Raw genomic sequence first — 14,279 nt, forward strand, 5'->3', positions numbered from 1 at the left:
TTAATGAATTTCTACCAATTTTCAGGGAGAACACAATTACAAAATATGGAAGCAAAATAATTACTGGGAACAAGGACCTGCAACAGAAATGTATTGATCTGAATTGAAAATAAATAAGTACCACATTAGCACAACTAAATAATCTCCATCCCAAAATTGTACAAGAAATGTTGCATGATAGATTCGGTCCAGCAGAAAGTGTTTTAATAAACCATTTGAGCCAAAACTGATACCATCTGACTGGAAAACAGCAAATAGAATATTCATACTGGGAGGATTATGAAGAGATAATGCCAGCATTATTAGCTTTGAAGATTTTCCCTATCTCTGGCCAACCTATAAATCTGGTTTGGACCACAGCAGAAGAAATCCTGCCAGCAGAGATGAGCAGTAAACCCTAATGGGACTAAAGGGACAATCCTTCAAAAGAGTGGAAGTTGTATGAGAAACAGGACCACTGCAGGGAGTAGGAATCTAAACAAGCTAGGGCCATCACTCACTGAGACGTGGTAAGACTTTGTGAACTATTTATTTTTGAAAATTGCCTTTTATTTCTATGTAAAACTGTCTCTCTTTCATGTGCAATTCCAGTAGGGGAAAAAAAAAAAAAAAAAAAAAAAAAAAAAAAGACTCTAAAATCATGATCCCTTTGGTCTCCTTTTCTACTACATTAAAACTTCCAAAATGAAGAACTGTAGGTGTCTAGATTCTTTCAATCATGCTGAATAACAACAATAATCCTTGGAGTGTAGCAGCTCAACCTGACCAACCTGTTGTCCCCCAGAACATTCAAGTCCTTCCCTGTAGAGTTCCTTTCCAGCAGATCAGCCCCTATTGTGTCCTGATGCATGCAGCTATTCCTATCCAGGTGTAGGACACTGCACTTGCCCTTCTTGAACATCATAAAGTTCCTTTCAAATATTCTCCACCCAATCCAGGTCTCACTGAATGGCAGCCCAGCCGTCTGGAATGTGAGCCACTCCTCTCAGCTGATATGATATCAGCAGACTTGCTGACAGTATTATCTACTCCTTCATCCAGGTGCAGAACAAGACCAGACCCAGTAGCCATCCCTGAGGATCATGGCTAGTTACAGGCTTCCAACTAGACTCTGTACCACTGATCACAACCTTCTAAGCTCTGCCAGTCAGCCATTTCTCAGTCCACCTCACTATCTGCTCATCTATACCAGACTTCCTAAGCTAACCTAGGAAGATGTTGTGGGCGACAGTGCCAAAAGACTTACTAAAGTCAAGGTAGACAACATCTAGAACATTTATCACTATTCTGGTTGGCCTGACTTATTCCTCAGTTGGTTGCAGTGGCATGAGCATTGTCATTTTGGACCCCCTACCTCCAGGCCTTCCTCACTTGTGTTCCCAGGGTTTTATAGTCATTGATTCTGCTGATATTCTAGTTTCCAATGTCATTCACGTCCACATCAAGGAACAATAGTGGATAATAGTCTGTGCTCTCGACAAGCTTCAGCACACTCTTGGCAGTGCCCAAGGTCTTGTCTCCCAGGAGGCAACAGATCTCTCAAGGCTCATTGTCAGGCCAACAGAGGGGAGCCTCAGTGCCTTTTCTCGTTACAGTAGCCACTACAGGCTGATGGGATGGTTTCTTCTATGATCTTAGTCATGGGTGTCTATAGCTGTAAGAGCTTCATCCCTGCTGGCACAGCAGTACTGAATCATGGAGGCTGCTAACTGTTCATGAGAGCTTTTCTTCTTCTCAGAAGAAGTCCTGTGAGACTGTTTTCATTGATAGTGTAATATACAAGAGGAGATTTGTTTCAGGAGTTGAAAAAGTGCTAAGCCAGAGCATAGGAGGTTCTTCTCTATTGCTTCCCTTGTAATGCTGTGGATGTTACAGAGGGTAGTGATGGCATAATTTCCTAATAAATATAGGCTGATATAAGCATCTCTGTGGATATCCTTATTCTGTTGTAGCAACTCCACCTGGAGTCTTATCTGCTGATGTAATTCTTAGATAGGCTTCTAGTCTGTAATATGCCCCAGTTACCCATCTATGAAATGAGAATTACGGCACCTATATCCCTCACAGATATGTCATTAGTATTAAATGCATTATAGATTGTGAGGCACTCAGGTATTGTAATCTAGTCCTAGAAGTACTGTAAGGTACAGAGGAGAAAAGAAAAAACATGAGCCCATGTAAATCACAGCTCTGGCAATGGCATCTCATAGCTCAGGGGATATAATTGGTTGAGCTTGGATCAAATCTTAGTCAGCAGTGATCCCTTTTGTGCTAGATATTTTCATTAGACATTTTTCCAGCTTTGAAATCTTCTCCAGAGTTTGGGGGGACAGAAAGGAGTAGGAGCAGGTAGGAGTGGAGCAGAAACAAAGTTGGAATCGGATTCCACTTGAATCTGATGCTTTTATTTTATTTTTCAGGGTGGGGTAGACAGCAGAATTCCCTGTTAGATGGGTAGGATGGTGGACTTAAGGAGCTTTAAAATACTTACCACAGGAATACCATAAGAACAAAGATAATTCCTAATGTCTAAAAGGGCTTCCAATCCTTCAGATACTGTAATAAGATGTTTCATGCAATATCTCCAGTAATTCAAGTTTCATAAGTTCAGAAGAGATACTGTAGACCACAAAGATAACAGTGTGTATCCCTGGGGGTCCTTGCTGAATAGGCCACTAACAAAAAGATCCAAAAGATAGTGAATACCACCATTCTGATAGTGACAACATTGAAAGAAAGCAAAATATTTCTTCTTTTTATGGAGGTGAGACATCTCAGGACCTCACGATCTGAGAGGCCAAACAAAGAAGTAGTAGAGGGTTGGAAGGAGAAAAGATTTGCACTGCAGAATAACTGAGGAGACCACAATTAATCTGTTTAGTACAGAGCTATCTAAAGCAAAAAGAATGCTTATTACTATGTATGTGCAAAGATCCTGCTACAGCATAGAATTCATTCACCCATGCTATTCTCCCCTGTCAGGAAACAGAATATGGTAATTTGGATGTGGGTCAGCTGTGCTGATAAGATGTTAGTTGAAGGACCCTAATTTTGGGGAAGTGGTAAATCCGCACTGCTGCTGAGAGAAGGTGCTGTGTGTGAAGAGGTGTTATATTGCCACCTTAGGGCACATATTCTAGCAGTCTACTTAAAAACATGAGAACAAGAAGGAATTTCGGAACAGCTGGGTTGTTTTGCAGCAGTTCCTACACCAGTCTTATCTGCCTTCCCATACTGCCTCTGTCATATTCATCCACTAAGATTTGTAGTAAGTGCTATGTGCAAGAACTGACCACATTGAATCTAAGTTTTTTATTTGGTTTCCATGATTTCCATTAACAGATGCATCACAAGGGTCATCTCTGCGAGACAGTCAACTAACTAAGTGAAAGCATACGAGTGAACAAGTGTTTCATTTTCATTTTAGTCTCTGTGACAAATCAGTGTACTTCCTGCACTGAAATGGTTTATTTGTCACTATTTTAAAATCAGATGGCTAAAATATGGCCTGTGGTCTCAGTGGAGCAAAAGAAGTAAACTCACTAAGCGGAGAAGGCCTAAACATTTACAGTCTTACAGTCTTTCTCTCAAGTCTTATTTTTAAAGCTGCCTGTTCCTATTTAGATAGCTTCTCATCCAGTTCTGATCTGTGTAAATAAAATTTCTTTTTCTGACATACTTCTTTTGATTGTTTCTATGAAAATGGAAAATCCATTTAAATTCACAGTGATGCTATAACTCTCTTTCTGCTGGGGAAGCTGAATGCAAGGGCTCAGTGCCCCTGCCTGTTTTGTGCTCTACACGTAATCAAAGAATCACAGAATCCTTATAGTTGGGAGCAAGCATGGGGTGAGAACCATGTGGGACCCCCTGCAGTCCCAGTCTTCCCTTATTCATCCCAGACTTATAGATATGTAGATTGGTGTCCTTCAGCTGTTTGCTATGCACATCAGAACTGATGGGTTTCACAAGTTTCTTGTGAATTACCTCAGTAAATACATTGATAATCTTGAATTGAAGTTGTATATTTTTCTGTGTATGCTATAAACAATTGTTAGGATAGCAAGTAAGACGCTGTTTGGGAAGGTTATGTCCATGTGTATTTACATGTTTCTGTGATTCAACATCAGTGTCTGTACTAAAAATAGGAATATGAGAACAGACATTTTTTTAAGCCTCTGTAGGCTTGATGTAATCATATTAAACAGGCTTCAAAGGCTCCATTTATGACTACAATGAAAAATTAACTTTTATCCTCCTAAAACATACTCTTTGCAACTCTAAATTAGAGTATGGGACAGATTATAGAGGTGAACTATTAACTGGAGTTCTCAGAATCACTACCCATTGACATGTTTGTTCTCTTAAAACCAATATTCTCATTCTATCTGTAGCAAAGAAAGCCTTCATCCTTATAATAATACCCAGGATAAGAGATTTCACTCAAATTCAACACTGCATACTTTTAAAATGTGCTGTTGAGGGAAAGGGGTCGAAGGCCACTTTGAAATCACCTTCAGAGTTTTAAAAAAAAAAAAAAACAAAAAACAAAGGTTGTTTTTCCCCTTGGTAGAATTTCCTCAGTTTTTTTGTTTTTTTGTGGTTTTTTTTTTTTTGACATTGTTGGTTTTAGAGTTTGTTTTGAAAAAGTGCATGCTGGAACAAGGAGGAAAAAACAACATTCACAGTCATCTGCTTGTGCAGGCAGAAGCGTGTAGCAACACTGGAGGGAACACAGTTGGGCACTGTGACCCACCTCAGAGCAGGAACATGGGCAGAACCTCCCTCATCTTGCACTCTGATGGAAGAGGGAGAGATTCATCTTGCTTGGAAGAGGTCTGTGGTTGCTTCCATGGCAAACTGTGGGAAACCAGTATCCATATTTTTGCAGGAAAACAGTATCCATATTTTTGCAGGAAAACAAGGCCTCCTAAGGGAATGGCTATGGGAAAAGTGGCCACCATGTTGTGTGGAAGTGTTCGCTGAACAGGCCCAACATGGCTCCCACAAGGAGCAGCTCAGCCTAGAGTGAGCTGATGCAAGGCATGCCCATGCCAAGAGGAGGTCTGTTTGCAGCAACAGACATGGCAGCTGAGACTGTCTGTAAGCAATCCATGGGGATGTCACTGGACGTTTATTCTGCAAACCTAACACTGAGTTTAATTAGTGAAATATCTCAGTGGTTTATCTCACGACAGCAATGAGAGTGTGCTTTCTGTAGAACTGGTGTATTATAAGAAAGGAGACATGTCCAGTCTGCTTCCACTTGAAGCACTGTCTCAGTTTTCCTATCACAACCACAAACTAAACTTGGGCAGAGTTTCAAATGCCACAAGGCACTCTGAGCCTGTGAATTTCATCACACCTTGCTCCTGTAAATGTCTAGAGTATTGCTCTGCTGGGGGCATGAGTGTCTGCAGGGGTCTTCCAGCACACAGTGTGGTGTGAGAGCAGAGGCAGCACTCTGGACAGGCAAATCTTTTAGCTGTATGTTCAGGATCCACTGCAGTTATACAGGTTGAAGTACCGGTGAGTATTTCCATGCATGAAAAGTGTTAGGTGAGTTGTGTCAGAGTACCAGATACTGTTTCATTTTACTTATGTCTCAGAATAATTGAAAATGTCAGCAGTATGATGTACATAACATGGGCAGTCAGGATGTCAAGGGAGTAATGCTTTTCTGAAAAAAGAACTTGTGCATTTTTTTCAATTAATCAGCCCAAGAGGTGTGGGTATAGCTTATTTTTATTAGATCCCCTTCTCTTAAATTTGTTTCTTTTTCTGTTACAGTGCTTTTATTTCTGTAAAGAAAGATGAAATATAATTATAGGTAGACATATATATATATACACAACAGAGAAAGTGGGTATGCAAACATGTGGTCAATATAAAGTGCTTATCTTTAAGAAAGAGGAAAAAATGCTATCTGTTTTACCACCGACATCTCTTTCAAAGTGAAAATACAGATAAGAGTTTTCAAAGCAGCCTACAGGCATTGTGCACATAACTCCTAAAAGGCAACTCCTCCTGTGAATTCAGGCAATTCTGTCACCTACTTATCTTGCTTTTACTTTTTAATCTTTTAAGCCAGGTATTGCAGGAGTTCCCACCACTTCTGTGTTGAGTGAACCACCTTAAGTGTTTCTGTGTGTTGTTTCTTTTGTCTATAATATTTGGTAATTTGGTACAAATATTGCTAGGTAGGGATTGTATACATCCATTAGGATACCTTGTGATGTTTTCTACTAGGCAATACAAACCATGGCAGCTTTTTTTTTTTTTTTTTTTTTTTTAATTAAATTAAATTTAAAAGCAAGAGAACTGAGAGGAAGGTAAAAGACCATAAGTATATATCCAAAAGACTTTTGTTGTGTTGAATTATGTTTTGTCACTCTTTAGTCATGAAATGTTTATAGTCCTGTTCATTTTGAATAATAACCATGTTTTTTCTTTTACAACGTGGGATTTAGAACTTAAAATTATTTACACAATTCAGTAAAATACTAAAAATACGGAAAGAATATATGCAAGAAAGAATTAATCTACAAAAGATAATTACCAAAATATTTATACTAGCGTTGTGGGAGGCTAACATCACTCTTGAATGGCACCAAAAATACAAGTCATGTAACTAGCATATTCCAACCTCCAAATGCCTTTCATGTCAATATGAGAGATACTATCAGGCACTTTGAAAGCACCAGCCTATTTATAAAGATACCATCAAAAAACCTGCCTGATGCAGCTGACTTATGAATCAATTATCTGGACTTCACCAGTGATATATCTGTTCTGAATTTTAGAGCCATATGTTTAGAGCAACACCATACAGAGATAGGCTATTCAGCATCCCAACAAGGTTCTTGTCTTCATGTATAGGCCCATCAAAGAAAGGGAGAAAAATATCCTAACTGAAGGACCTCTTTCCAAAAAAAAAAAAAAAAAGTTTGTTAAGGGGAAAAAAAAAATAAAAAAAATAATTTAAAAAATGTGGATATCAAGTTATTTATAACTGGAGTCAAAAGGAAAAGATTGATCAGGTGTAGTGTGTATGGGATTGGTGCTGACAGCAGACAATAAATTTAGTATGTTTGAAAATTATTGAAGATGGTCAATGAGATGTATATACATATATTTTTTAATGCTAGTCTTAAGTGTTTGAATCACTTAGCAGAGAGAAAATCTTTTTGAACTGAATTGAAACTTGAAGTTGTAGGAAACATAAACTATCATAGTTGCTGGCTGAAGCATGTCTGTACATAATTCTGCAGACATTTCTGTAGGCACTGAGTCACAATGAAGGATTTCACAAAAACACCAGTGATGTCAACTGTTTTGTCTTAGCTCTTTTCAGTTCAAACCTTCATCCCTCTTTCGAGTTCTACATACATTTGGAATTTCAGTTCCTTTACATTAGTGTGTTTAAGTTCTATTAAATATCTGCTACTGGATTGTTAATGGTGTTCTGCAAATGTAGATAAGAGGAGTTTTTAAAACTTTTTGTATGAGGTCCTTATTCCAGTTGTTACTTCTAGCCCTGCCCTTCACTGCAGAAGGCTCCAAATGCACAGCACTTAAGAGTCTTGTCTTGAGACATGGCAGGTAAGGTTGAAAGTAATAAGTGGCACAGGTTGCTGAAGCAACTTATCCAAGGTCATACTGTCTGCTTCAGTTTAATTTGTTTACTTCTCTGATGAGATTATAGTGTTGAGCTGTTGAATTAAGTATTAGCGTTTTCGAAGTTCTCTTGGGAAGTCTAAGTTGTTACATGCTGACAAATAAAAGTGACAAAGCTGGCACAAAGCTACCGGCCCACAGGAACCTTCTCATGTTTCTTCCTGTAAGACTCATCTTCACTGCACTTAATAAGTCACAAAAATATCCTGCCATATTACATGCCATTACAGCTGGCAAGTAGAATAACTCAGGAGAAAGTGAAATGGCAAGCGAACTTTGAAAATTATGACAAGTTTGGATTGAAATTTTGCATATGACATTGAGCTATATTTTGGTAAGGTTGCTAAACATCATGGTTATGCAGTTTGAGACAGATTTTTAGAATATAAGTGTCTGGTATCTTGGCAGATCAAGTCTTCCAAAAGGTGTAGCAATCTGTATATCAGCCTTCTCTTGCTGCTTCCACTCTCTTCCCCAGCCCACCTCTCCCCTCTCCCCCCCAAAAAAACCCAACAAACAAACATATAGGAGTTGCATCACCAGTTACTAACTACTTATAGCTAATAATGGTTTATGTTATTTTATAACAAGCAGCTGGATTTGGGACAGAAGTATAATAATTTGAAGAAATTATTAAATTGACATGGGCTCAAACCTGTATATATGAATATATCAGTAATTTGAGGTGATTTACTTTTCAGTGTGGATAGGAATATATACTTGAGAAAACATATTCTTTGTCATTAGCTAAGTGATGATAGTATCTTCAAAGCTGTACAGGTGAAAATACCATCCCTAACCCCACAAAACAAACTAAAAAGCAAGATTCTACATGACACTTTCCATGTAACATAGCCATGATTTCTATTTCAATTAGATATAACGTTCTACTGGTGTGAACTTTAAATATAACCTCTCTCTAAAGAAAAACACAACAAAATAAACCTGCCAAAAGCTATAGATTTTTTCATCAATGTATGTAATCAGCATATGGATTTCATTATTTATGTTGAAGTAAACTATTGTGGAAATGATCCACCAAAAGAGCTACTACAACTGCAAGTGAAATATCAAGAGAGCTGAAATATTCTCCACAAAATTTTCTGTAATTTCATTCAAGGGGCTAATCCTCAAATTTACAAATAACTTGTGGTATTTGGAGTTCATAATTTGTATTTATGCTGTATGAGACAGATTGGGCACCTTCTTTCTGCAAGGTGCTCTGTACCAAAGCTCCACCCAAAGTCAGTATGAAGCTGCAAGGTCTTCACAGCACCTCTGAATTCTGGTCATTTAAACATTAGCGGATTTGAAGAATTAAACAGCATCAAGCATAGCAAATATTGACCTCTCCTTAGCAAATATTTACCATCTCATTTATTGTAGTATGTCTCCTGCGCTAGGATAATATGTTAACTTTAGCAGGTATGATTTGCTAGACGTAGTAATGTTCTAAATCGAAAAACTCAGCTATTTACTTAAAGGCCCCTTGGACTGATTTTAAGATGCTTCGCTCATTGTAAATGCTTCTGCTCTGTATTAAAATGTCACATGTTTTTGGTGTTTCTAGCTTTATAGTGTAATTTTGAGCCTCATTTATTTTGTATTAATAACTTGCCAATTTTGTGAGTAATATAACAGCAAGTTTTCATATACATAAGGCATGATTTAAACTGAACATTTCCAAGCCCTGTTTAAAGAGATGTTTGAAGAAACACACAAATTTTACAAAGAGAGAAACTGAAGCATGTAGCTAGCTGGAAGGGATTTCCTGTAATATGTTTGCATAGCAGATAATCTCCCTTTTTTCTAAAAGGCTTTAAATCTTGGTCTTTAAAAATGGGGTGCTAGGCTTCATTGACTTGGGAATTCTGAAGCACACATTTCTATATGCAGTCTATTTTTCCTGATTTTCAGAACCTTGATCAGCATTCTAACAGCTCATATATATTATGTATATTTCATACATCTCTTTCTCTGCCCATTGGTAGAGCTCTTACCAATTTCTTCAGTGGAACTGTCAGAAAGAAGAATGAATTCATCTATCATAGCCATGCTTTGTTCTGCAATATCAGTTCACTGTTTGAAGTTAGGATAAACACTGAGTTCATCACTTAACATTCTCATGTTGTATTTTGACTCACCTTCACCTACCAAGCTGTGACACTCAGACTATTTACAGATTCCCTTGCTATGATTTGAAATGAAAGCAGGCCAATGGGAGCATAATGAGCAAGGTGCTGCACTTGGGTCTGGGCTATACTTGGTACGTGTATAGACTGGGAGAGGAACTCATTGAGAGCAGTCCTTCAGAGAAGGACCTGGGAGGTCCTGCTGGATAAGGAGCTTGATGTGAGTCAGCAGTTTGCACTTCCAGCCCAGAGGGCCGGCTATATTCTGGGCTGTATCCAAAGAGGTGTGGCCAGCAGGGTGAGGGAGGTGATTGTCCCCTTCTACTCTGCCCTTGTGAGGCCTCATTTGAAATACTATATCCAAATCTGTGGCCCCCAGCACAAGAAATATGCACAGCTGTTAGGGAGGGACCAGAGGAGGGCCACAAAGGTGATGAGAGGGTTGGAGCACCTCTCCTACAAAGACAGGCTAAGGGAGTTGGGCTTGTTCAGTCTGGAGAAGAGAAGGCTCTAGGGAGATCTCATTGCTGCATTCTGATACTTAAAGGGAACTTACGAACAGAATGGAGACCATCTTCTTAAATGAACTGATTATTATAAGACAAGGGGGAATGATTCTAACTAAAAGGAAAGATTTAGATTAAATACTAGGAGGAAATTCTTTACCTAGCAGGAGTTAAGGCACTGGCACAGGCTGTCCAGAGAAGATGTGCATGACCCATCTGTGGAAAGACCAAGTTGGATGAGAACCTGGGCAGCCTGATCTGGTGGCTAGCAATCCTGCCTTGAGCAGGGATTCAGAACTAGATGATACTCTAATCCATGACATTTTATAATTCTCTGAAAAATGCTAGATCTGTCCTAAGTTCTCAGTATATCCAAGTATATACAAGCTTAAAAACCTGTCACTTAAGCTCTGACTGATTAAGATGCTATTTATAAAATCCTGTTTGCTTTGCTCTCTAAAGATTGGCTGATAAAGGAAAATAAACAAGGCATAACACAGATATTTACAACGAGAAGAAAAAAAAAATACTTTTTTTTTCCTTCATTTTCTTTCTATTCAGAAACAAAACTGAAAAAAAAAAAAAAAAAAAAAAAAAAAAAAAAAAAAAAAAGAGGTTCTTCCCTTGAATGTCTCCCCAGATGCCTATAAAATTTCTGTTTTCTTCTTAAAGAAAATGTTTCCACAAGATTGGAAAAGAGTGTTGAAATAATTTGCAGACAGAATCAAGTGCAAGTTGATACACAGAGTAGTTATGGAGAGCACAAGTTTTAATGATGATAGTCTATTAAGATTTATACTCTATAATCAGTGACATTTGCAATAATTATATTAATAGTCCAGTTTCTTAGTATTCAGAATTTAAATGGAATTTTATGGCTTAGCGAACTAAAACAATCAGCTTCCAATGCTGTATTATATTAGCTGAAATCCTAGAGCTATACAATTTTAAGTTGGGATGTGCATTCAGTAGCTCTAACCACTTATTATTCTGTGAATAAGGTAAAAATAACACTGTTTACCCTAAATTACTTGGAGCCCACCATGCTACTGAAAAGCCACGGTTCAGTTACTGTCAACAAATCCTGATGGATGAATCCCAAGACTGGAATGTGGCTATTGACAGTGATAAGCTGTTTAGAAGGGACAGGCAAGGAAGGAGGGAAGGAGACATTGTCCTCTACATCAAATTAAAAATAGAAGAGGTGTCTCTAAGGAATGGCCATGAGAAAGTTGAAAGCCTATAGGTGAGAGCAGAGACAGAGGCAAGAAAGGGAGCCTTGTAACTGGAGTCTACTACAGGTGGCCTGATCTAGTGGAGCCTGTTCATGAGGCCTTCTACCTTCAGCTACATCATCACAGGCTCTCTCTGCTGTGAGATTTCAGCCACCTAAACTTTTGTTGGAAAAATAGCACTGCAAGATGTACGTGATCCTAGAGGCTCCTGGAATGTATCAGTGATAACTTCCTGACCAAGGTAATAGTTAGCTGCACCTGGGGAGGTGCAATGCTGTAGACCTGTTGCTCACCAATATGAGTGAATTGATCGTTAACATCAGGACTGGGGGCTGCCTGGGCTGCAGTGACCATGCTATGGTTGAGTTCACACTCTTGAGGGATATCAGACAATCAGGAAGTTTAATTTTAGGAAAGCCAAATACCAACTCTCTGGGAAGTTAGTCAACAAAACCACTCGAGAAGTACAAGAGAGCAGAGCAGAGTTGGCAGATCTTTAAGGAAGTTTTCCTTAGAGCACAAGACTTCTCCATCCCCAGATGTAGAAAGTCAGGAAAGGAAGACGAGACCAGCATGGCTGAACCAGGACCTGCTGGTCAAACTGAACACTGAGAAAGTACAGCAACAGGTTCCCTGGGAAGAATATAAGGAAGCTTCTAGGCTGTGTAGGAATGGGATCAGGAAAGCCAAGACCCAACTTGAACTAAACGTGATCAGGGATGCCAAGAACAAAAAACGCATCTACAGGTACCTCAACCAGGTACCTTGCAGCCCAGAAAGCCAGTGATATCTCAGGCTGCATCAAAAGATCCATAGTCAGCAGCTTGTTTGAGGTGATCCTGCCCTTCTTCTCTGCACTGGTGAGGCCTCCCCTGAAGCACTGCATCCAGGTTTGGAGTCCTTTGTACAGGAAAGATGTGGACTGGAGTGTATCCAGACCACAGCCACAGAAATGTTCCAAGGGATGGATGGAACACCTCTCCTACAAAGGCTGTGAGAGCTGGGGCTGTTCAGCCTGGAGAAGGAAAGGCTCCAGGGAGACCTGGTAATGGCCTTTCAGTATCTAAACAGAGATATAAGAAAGAAGGGGACAAACTTCAGCAAGTTTGACAAGACAAGAAGAAATGTTTTCAGACTAAAAAAAAGGAAATTTAGATTGGATATAAGGAAGGAGATTTTTACAGTGAGGGTACTGGAGGCACTGGAACAGGTTTCCCAGAAGTGATGGATGTCTTGCCCTTGGAGATATTCAAGGTCAGTCTGGACCAGGCTCTGAGCAGTGAATCTAGTCACAGATATCCCTGTTCACTGTAGGGGAGTTGGAATAGACAAACTTTAAATGTCTATTCCAATTCAAATTATTTGTTACATGCTTATGGAGACCAAGAAGAGGATGTTAGCACAGTGAGACAGTGGATGGTACATTTCAGTGATGGCAACAGCAATGGTGGATCACTTCTGCTGATGCAGAGTTTACAAGCACAGCACAAAGCTCTTTTTCATTGCTGCTGAAAATGCATAGCTAATGATGGGGACTATGTTGAAAAACATTGTTTTATGGCTGAGAATTTGCCCTATCAAATGCTGTTATTGTGCTCTTTGTATCTATTGTAGTTTCAATGGAAATTAAAAGGCAACAATACTTTGCAAGCAACCTACATAATTTCAGATTGAAAGGGATCTGTTCTCCAGGGCTGTGGTCCATCTGATTTCTCTTTGGTCACCTTTCTTCATATGCCAAGATAAAAAAAAAAAGGAAAATGTTGGGTATTGAGGACTGCAGATTCTTCTCCTGATTTGGCTTTCTATGCTCACAGAAGTGCCTATATAAAATGAAGATCATTTTGTCAGAGTGAAATATGGAGGAAATAAGAACATTTTAGTATTGGGTGGTTAGAAGAATTGCCATCAACAACTGGTTATTTCAGTAGGGCATTTTTTTTCATCACTAAAAGTATTATCAATTTCTGCTTTATTTTTTTTTCTCCCCCGGGAAAGTACAAACCCCTTAAATAATTTGAGTTTTTCCTTATTCCTCAGAATTGCAGCATATGACTGATAACTGCCTTTAGAACTCCTAATAGCTAAATTACAATTATTATGCAAAGACCTACAATAGACAGTTATATGGATTGTTAAATGACTTTGCCTTTTTTGCAAACCATAATCATTTTCCTTTATTAGCTGAAGGATTTCATAATTTAAGGAAGATGAGAACCTATAAGTCACACTTTCAAATAAGGAACATGGATATTGCAAACATTAAATTCTTCCATAAAAATGTTAAGGCATCATTAAACTAGGATCAGATTAATACAATTCAGTCAACTCTAGATAGATATCTCCTGTAATAGGCTGAAACAATACCTGGTGATATAGGATGTATAAGATTTTACTACAGCCAATTTATAAACCTATAAAACATACAGGTATCAGTCAAATCCATCATTAATTGTGCATGCCTTGTATTAAATCAAGTGACTTTGGTAAGGAAAAATATTCCCCTCCCTTACTGTATCTTTCTTTTTATTGTTAGCTGCTATCATAGCATCTTACTCTCACCGTAAGTCAGATGAGAGATTCCTTCTGGTAGAGGTTGACCTGAGAATCTGTGCTTGATTTATCCATCTGTTTAGGTGTCTGAAAAAATAAATAAATAAATAAATACATTTTTGGGATATAATTTAGTTCTCACTTATACCATTGTAAATCTGGAGTCAATCTGGATT

This window comes from Excalfactoria chinensis, chromosome 1 (assembly GCF_039878825.1).
Source record: "Excalfactoria chinensis isolate bCotChi1 chromosome 1, bCotChi1.hap2, whole genome shotgun sequence".
In the NCBI taxonomy this organism is placed as follows: Eukaryota; Metazoa; Chordata; class Aves; order Galliformes; family Phasianidae; genus Excalfactoria; species Excalfactoria chinensis.